This window comes from Rhagoletis zephyria, unplaced genomic scaffold (genome assembly GCF_001687245.7).
Source record: "Rhagoletis zephyria isolate East Lansing unplaced genomic scaffold, Rhagoletis_zephyria_1.1 Rzeph_scaffold_00756, whole genome shotgun sequence".
Taxonomy (NCBI): Eukaryota; Metazoa; Arthropoda; class Insecta; order Diptera; family Tephritidae; genus Rhagoletis; species Rhagoletis zephyria.
Window position 1 is genome coordinate 138,280 of NW_016157840.1, and position 8,982 is coordinate 147,261.

Sequence of the window (8,982 nt, forward strand, 5' to 3'; positions counted from 1 at the left end):
ATGCATAAGGACTCTTCGATGGTCTGCAAATAGCAATTTTCATGAGAAAAGCAAATTCTTTCTTGGCCGCTTTAAGCTTCTCATCCGTGAGTCGAGTTCGAGGTTTAGCAGTTACAGGTGCTCCGCGAGTTTCAATCACGTGCATTGTTGATACATCGGATGATGGTGTAGCAATCTTATTCAGCTGTGTAATATCAGAAAAATTTGATAAAATGCCGAATACTTGCATGATGAATCAAATGATTTGATTGATGTTGTTCCTACACCACGAGTATGAAGACAACGTGTCTCTAACTTTGTGAGATTGTCGATCAAACGAGAGTTCTTGACATCGACAAGTATGCCAAAATCATTGAGAAAATTTGCACCGATGATGTTGTGGTTTGTTTGTGCGACAACAAATTTCCATTCGAAAGGCCGACGAAAACCTGAATTAATTGCTAAACTTATGATTCCAAAAGTTCAAATGGCGGTGTTATTCGCTGCGTAAAGTTGAGATGAGGACTTCTTTGCATGTGAAATTTGAAAGGAAGATACACTGACTACGTTAACGTCGGCTCCAGTATCAATTAAAAAAGTATGTCCTGAAGATCGATCCTTATTGAAAAGGCGAATACATGAAGAGGGCGGATCGTTGATATTATTGTCAAATAAATGCAGTGCTGTTTCGTTTCCGGCCACGTTTGAAGTAGACATCGCCAGCCTATTTAGTTTTTTGAACTAAATGAGCATGGTGTTTTGCATCGAGTTGCGTTTCCTCGAAATTTGGCATGATACCAGCAAACTTTGGATTCATCTTCTTTGAAGAATGAATTTGATATTCCACGAGTGTAAGATTGAGCTTGATTGCCAGCGAACTTTCTTTCAAAACTGTTTTCCAAACGAGCAATTGAGTTTTCAATCTTGGAAATACGCTCCGATAAGGATTCGCTGATGTCTCGAATGGTACTGATGTTGGAAGAGGCAGATTGAAAATCGACTGCAACCACTTCATTCTTTTTAATATTGTCATTAATTTCGTCAGCTACAAGAGCAAGATCTTCCACAGACATCATGGAACTACTCTTGGCGACATCAGCGACGACTGCACGCGCAGCAGTAGGTAAACGTTGCAACCAAAACTCTTTGATGATTTCTTGGTCTCTGGTCACATTTGTGCGTTGAAGCTGGGTTAACATGTGGCTGGGTTTGTTATCTCCTAGTTGAATACCTGATACCAATTGCTCCAAACGTGCGACTGACGATGATGAAAATTTTGCGACAATTGTTTCCTTGACAGTTTTGAATTTTCCAAATGCGGGAGGGTTAGTTATAACATCATACGCCTGGTCATACAAGCGCTCATCCAAATTGATGATTGTGATGTGAAATTTTTCATCGTCTTGCTGTGCTGATGACAAGCGTCGATTCCTTGAAGCATGAAGAAGGATTCCAAACGACGAAACCAGGATTCCACATTATTCACTTCATAGCCTTGCAATTTAGGAACCTGAACGCGAGTCGCAAAGCCGCTTGCTCGATGAGAAGAGTTCTGAGGGTCTGCTTCAGCAATGTTTCTTGCGTCGACAAATTCATCCTCAGAAACTTGATTCCTTGGAGCATTCTGCGCTCGTGCAGCGTTTCGGGTTACTGCAGGAGAGGTGAACATCACGTCGGGGTCACCAAGATATAGACAATATATATTTGAGAAAAAGATATTTCTCTTCAAGCTTCTGAACAAACTCTAATTTTATTTTCACAACTTGATGTTTAAAAGAACAGTTTCATTTGATAAAATTATAAATTACATAGTAAGTGCATAAGCAACAAGTAACGCTACAACCTCATATTTATTAGTGATAACATTAAGTGTAACATTGATGATTGCCACAATCCGATCACACCATCTGATATGCATCATGTGCCTCTGTTACTTAAATTTGAATTTTATGTATTCCCGTCTTTCACAGCTGATGACAAACCTATGTTTAATTATGCAGCCTGCGATTATGCCAAGTTGGATAGCTTACAGGGTGATTTAAATTGGGATAACTTACTCTCTTGCCCTGATGTTACTAAATGCTTTGCTAGTTTCCAAACTGTAATTTCTGATTTTTGTGCTAAATGCATTCCAATAATTAGAAAAAGACCGTATAAATTACCGTGGTATAATCGTGACTTAAAAAAATTTAAGAATATTAGAAACAAATTTTATAATGAGTTTAAGGCCTCTGGAAGTCAGTTTTTCTTGGAAAAGTATCAGATGCGTCTTAAAAAGTTTAATAAATTCCTTTATAGAAATAAATTCCTTTATAGGATATCGACTTCCATTACCCCTATTCTTACAAGTGGTAACAAAAGTGATGTCTGTAACTACAGACCCATTTCGAAACTTTCAACCATTTCTAAACTTTTTGAAGCTATCGCCAAGGAGAAAATGTATTTCGCAGCAAAAAGTCTAGTCTCACCCAATCAACATGGTTTCGTCCCCAATCGTTCTACGGTTACTAATCTCGGCGTCTTTAGTGAGTATTGTATTGGAGCTCTCTCGGACGGTTTCCAAGTCGACTGCATTTACACTGATCTTGCTAAAGCAGCGGCTGTTTCAGTGGCCGGTTGTGCTTAAGAGTGATCCCATGTTCAGCGGCGGTGCTAGGTCCGGTAATTCTGCTGAAGGTCTGCTGGTGGTGTGCCAGGAATTCGGCCAGCTGCTTATTCTGTTCTCCGTTCAGATGTTCTCTCTCGGTTAATGTGTGCAGCTGGGCGGGTGCATCCGTCGTTCGTGGGGTAGGTGCAGGCAGTGGTTGTCCATCCAGGGTGAGGATGGCCCCTCTGTTGCTCGTTGTACATTATCCTTACTGGGTAAGTGTACAAGCTGGAGACGCAGGTTTGATCGGCCCGTTGTACATTTCGGTGACTAGGTCGATGCTGGATTTTCCTCTCTTCCAGGTGCTGACGTATGGACTTGTCGAAGTAGGTGAGCGTTGCGCCGGTGACCATAGTGCCCGTACGCTCACACCTTCTACGCTCACATTGATGTAGTAGCGACCATCTACTTTGCCTCCTTGTTGGGTGTTAGTGTCCACAGGGACGGCGGCGATCGGAACTGTTCCGGTGCTGGGTATTTTGCGGAGCGGCTTAACGGTGGCAATGTTGCACGGACAATCCCGGGAGAGGACGTTATCTCGACCGCACCTAGAGCAGAACAGTCTTTTCGTCCTTCGGCATCGGAAGCGGAGGTGCCCGCGCCCTTTTCAACGCCAGCAGGATTCCTCTCTGCTGTACCTTTCTTCTAGGGGAGTTAGGCTGTGTACTGCTCGTCTGCTGTTTCTGGCCTCTTTGCCTTTCAGAAGCTCGAATTCGTCGGTAAGATCCATCAGCTCCTCGATTGTTTTAAACTCCCCTCGCTTGACGAAGAGGCGATACTCCACACGTAGGCCATCGTAGATGCGTTCCAGGTGGTCCTCTCCACACATAGTCGGGTGTTGGCGTATAAGCGTTTGTAGTGCCAAGATATAATCCTTGGCCTTCTCTCGGTTTTGTTGGCATCGCTGCCGGATGGCATCTTCAAGCTGACTCATGTGTCGCCGTGGGAGGAAGAACCGTTCTATTTCTGCACGGAATGCTGCCCACGAATTCCTCTCTGCTCTACCTTTATTCTAGGGGAGTTAGGCTGTGTGCTGCTTGTCTGCTGTTTCTGGCCTCTTCGCCTTTCAGAAGCTCAAATTCGTCGGTGAGATCTATCAGCTCCTCGACTGTTTTAAACTCCGCTCGCTTGACGTAGAGACAATACTCCACACGTAGGCCATCGTAGATACTCCAGGTGGTCCTCTCCACACATAGTCGGGTGTTGGCGTATAAGCATGCCAAGCGCCAAGATATAATCCTTGGCCTTCTCTCGGTTTTGTTGGCGTCGCTGCCGGATGGCATCTTCAAGCTGACTCATGTGTCGCCGTGGGAGGAAGAACCGTCTCTGTTCGCGGAGGAAATCGTACCTAACGAAAATGCAAGTGGTTTGAAGCAGCAAATTAACACGGAATCTATTCTAAAAGAGCATGTCGCTCTTAGAGAGGAAAATGCGCATATTTTATCTTTGCTTAGTGCCCTGCTTGAAGACAAAAATCAGCTAATAATGAAAACGGAGTCTCTACAATCTGAACTTCATTCTTTACGAGAAAAAATTCGTTGTGACGAGACGTCTTCGGCTATTAAATCGCTAACTAATGAAATTAAATCTCTCCACGATAATATGTGCTTCTCAGCTAACAATTTTGTTTCAAGCGTAAAGCAAAAATCTAACTGCGCTATAACTTCGGATTTCTGTTCTTCTTGTTCATCTTCTGCTGTGGCCTCTGACTACTCTAACGCCAACGGCGCGTCGCCTAATATTATTGCTGCCTTGCCGGCCAACCCTTCGTTATCTTCTTGCGCTTCACCTGCCTTACCAGTTGTTACTGCCTTACCAGCCGTTACTTCTGATCAAACATGCACTACACCAGTTGTTTTTAATTCTTCTTTGAGCTCCCGTACCTATGCTGCCGCTACCGCCTCCGCCTCGGCTAACGCCAACACTGCTTTGCCTAATATTGTTGCTGCTTTGCCGCCCATCTCTTCGTTATCTTCGGGTGCTGCTCATACGCTGCCTGACGCACAGTGGACAACTGTGCAAAACGAAATACCCAAAAAATAAAAAAAGTCTAATGAATTAGTGATCGGCCGCAACCAAAGCAAAGACTTGGGGGTTGTTACTATAAAAAAATGGGTTCACATTGCGTCATTCAAACCTTCAGTCACTGAAGAAAAAATTATTGAATATGTTGCTAAAAACGCCAAAATAGACCGTAATCAGTTGGCTTGTTATAAACTAGTAATAAAAGATGTGGATGCTAGTGTTTTAAAAAAGGTTAATTTTAAATTGGGCATTGCTGCATCTTTGTTGGATGCCATTTTGAACCCGACGCTCTGGCCTGCGGATGTTAAAGTTCAAAAAGAGGGTCTTGCCAGCAAGCAGCCTTAGACTTGCAAAAAAGCACTGGCCTTAAACTGTACTTCCAAAACATGTCTGAAATGCGTACTAAAGCAAAGGAAATTTATTTGCAAACATCTCGAGGGGAATTTGATGTCTACGTTTTCGTTGAAACCTGGCTAAATAATAATTTCTTTAATGAGGAGTTTTTCGATTCGGACTTATTTCATGTATACCGCAAGGATAGAGATGCCGTGAAAACAGGCCACCTTAAGGAGCTGTCAAGCGTAGCCTACGGTCATCTTGGTATCAGCGTAATAATCACGACCCTCTACTTGATCAGCTGTGTGTTTGTCTATTAGCTCTTTTAAAAAATTATTTATTTGTGTCTCATATATCCCGCCTCATAGTGCTGAAGACTTTTATTGCTCACATGTTAATAATATTGTTGATTTATATGATAAAAATAATGATTGTAATTTCTGCATTCTTGGCGACTTTAATCTTAAGGATATAATATGGTCAGACCTGCAAGGGAACGGTGTTTTAACTCCTACTAATATTAATAGAGCTCATGAGATTTATCTTCTAGATAATTTATTTAGCCTGAATCTTATCCAAGTTAATTTTACTTTTAATAAGCTGCAAAGGATACTAGATCTAGTTTTTGTAAATGAGAACTCAATATGTAATCTAACTGAATCTGACTTTCCGAATAGTAAAACTGATAAGCATCATGTTGCTCTTATCGTATCTTTGGAATATTACGACGCCGTTGTAATTGATAGTAATAGGCCATCTTCTTCCAACTTCCGGTCTACGAATTACCAGGACTTGAATCTTGGTATTTCTGATATCGATTGGAGCGCTATCCTGTGTTCGGACAATGTTAGTGTGTGTTTTGAGGCTTTTCTACACGAAATGACTGTTTTATTCTCTCGCAAGCTTTCTCATCTTCCTACCCGAATCCATAAATTACCTTGGTACAATAAAACTCTTAAAAAGTTGAAAAACCAAAGAAATAAATACTATAAAAAGTTTAAAGCTAGAGAGTATGATACTGGCCTTAAAGATTTATATGTGTATTATATGAAGCAATTTAATGTTCTCGATAAGTTTTTGTATAACCAATAAATCCGCAGATTTGAACTTGAATTAAAAGAACATCCCAAGGCGTTCTGGATATTCATTCGTTCTAAAAGGGGTTCTTCAAACATTCCTTCTTGCATGTACTTTAATGGTAGGTCCTCTCATTCTCTTAATGATTCGGTGGAACTGTTTGCTGAATTTTTCAAATCCAATTTTGTCCTTGATGATGACTTTGGCAACACCCTCCCCTGTCCTAGTCTGCCCCAGCCCTTAGATTTTGGGTCTTTGTCCATTACTGAAACAGATGTTATTAATGGTATTTCCTCTCTAAAATCCTCTTTTAAGTGTGATAATGATGGTTTTTGTGAATATTTCCTAAAATGTTGTAGTTCCACTGTTTGTGCGCCGCTGTGCTTAATCTATAACCTCTCCCTTTCCTCCGGAGTGTTTATCCTTCGGTGGAAAGTTGCTTCCATCTCACCAGTTTTTAAATCGGGTAGCAGGAATGATGTTTCAAATTATAGACCCATTTCTAAATTAACGGTCTGTTCTAAGCTCTTTGAGAGAGTCATTTACGAGAAGTTGTCTTTTGTTTCCAAACGAATCCTGTCACCTCACCAGCATGGTTTTGTGTCCGGTCGTTCTACGGTTACAAATTTAGCACTATTTTCTGAGTACTGCGTATCGGCTTTTAAATGTGGGTATCAGGTTGACTCTATCTACACGGATTTCTCGAAAGCAATTGATAAAGTATCTCATTCTATTTTGCTGTATAAACTTAAGTGTCTTGGCTTTCATTCTGTTTTTCTGTCTTTTTTAAAATCTTATCTCTCGAATAGAACTCTATTTGTGGAAATTGAACATCACAAATCGAAGTCATTTGTCGCCACCTCGGGAGTACCGCAGGGTAGTATCCTTGGTCCTCTTTTGTTCGTTCTATTTATTAAAGATATTGGCTCATGTTTTAAATACTCTAGCTTTTTACTTTATGCTGATGATCTGAAACTTTTTCGGAAAATCACCTGTGTGTCTGATATTGTATACTTGCAATGGGATTTGAACAATCTTGTTGACTGGAGTTGTCGCAATAAGTTGGAACTTAATATAAAGAAATGCTTCCACATGACGTTTTCAAAAACTCATAAAACGGTTATTTCAAATTTTCCATCTCAAATCACCAGCTTACGAAAGTTAATGATTTCGTGGATTTGGGTGTTGCGTTTGACTCAGCTTTTTCTTTTGTGAACCATGTGTGCTATTTATTTCCAAAGGTGTTTAGCAATTTAGCGTTTTTACGTAGATATGGGAAAGATTTAAAGATCCGTATACCAGAAAATCTCTTTTTAATGCACTTGTTCGCTCGAAATTAGAGTATGCTTCAGTAATTTGGAACCCAATTTACAGTTCTCACGCTTGTAGAATTGAACGTGTTCAACGAAAATTTATTCGCTTTGCTCTTCAGCCATTTAATTTCTCGGATCCTCTTCCTTCATATGGTGCTAGGTGCAAACTAATTAATTTGAAATCTCTGGAAGTGAGGAGAATTGTCCAGTCGCTTATGTTTGTCTATGACTTAATTAATGGATATATAGACTGCCCTAACTTGCTTGAACTGATAAGCTTTAATGTTCCCCACAGAGTATTGCATTTTCAATTGCCATTTTACTTGTAACCAGTCAAAGCGAATTATTTTTATCTGGCTCCGGTTTTTAGAGCTCTTTCGGAATTCAGCTGTATCTCAGGAAGGTTTAATATTGAGTTCTCGACTTCTAGGTCCTTACTCAAATCTATGATTGAATCTATTTACTCCTAAACTTATACACAAAGTATGTACAACTTTTTACTTAATAGGGTTATATTTAATTAGTTATTTTGATTAAATTTGCTCCTATATGTGTAAGTGTACTATGTAACATGTTTCTGCTGTTGTTGTATGTTATTATATAATTCTAAGGTGTTTTTTGTAATCTAGTCTGTAAGATTTTTTATCAGTCATAGACTAAATAAAGATTGAATTGAATTGAATTGAATCTGTGGTTTTCGCACGCGGAACCATTGTAGGGCCTTCCCGCGTAACACTTCAGGTAGGGTTGGGAGGAGGTTGTCCAGTGGGATGCGGTAGCATTCGGCTAGATCTTCTATCCTCTCCAAGAAGTCGTGTAGCGCGTCGCCTCCCGAAAAATGTACGTCCCATCGGCGAACGGTATTCATTAACTCGGCTTCGCTGATCTCGCCACGCTTTGTTGCAGGCTTCATCTCCAGTGGCGGTGGACTATAGTTGTCGATCCGGGCGGTGGGGATGGTGCTAGGTTGCAGCTTTACTGGTCTCTCCTCTTCTGCTTTAATCTCCTCTTCCAAATCTCTTAATAAATCCTCTGTTGATTTGCGATGTCGCTTCGCTTTCACATATGCGCTAAGCGCATTGCCCAGGTCGGCGACTGTATATCCCTCTACGAAAATTCGGTGCCGCTTGCACTCCTCTATTAACTTCCCCTTCTTTAGCAGATATATCCAGCTGAGGGAGTCGACGTTCAGCGTATTGGTGTTACTCTCGCTGGCGCGTGTGTCATCTGTTGGTTGTGGTGTGTTCGGCGAGCCCGCTTCCGCAGTGTTGGTGCTTGTTAAGTTTTTTGCACATGCGCCTGCAGAGCTGGGTCCCTGCTCGGGCGCCATTTATGAGGTGGGTTTTGTCGAAGGCTGAGGTGAGGTCAGCCGATCCAGAGTCCAGCGAAGGTCCCACTAACCCCCACCAAATAAATCACACTATTTTCGTGTACTAACCTCGAACACACACACAGCGCTATGACTAAAGTGCCAGCAATCTTATGTCCAGAGAGAGGGAGCGAGAGAGTGCGAGGTAACGTTCGTTGTTGTCGGGCGGTCGGGTCGGAGTGGATGACGATGAGAGCGCTAGCAGCACGGCGGATGACTCTCAGGAGCGGCGGAGC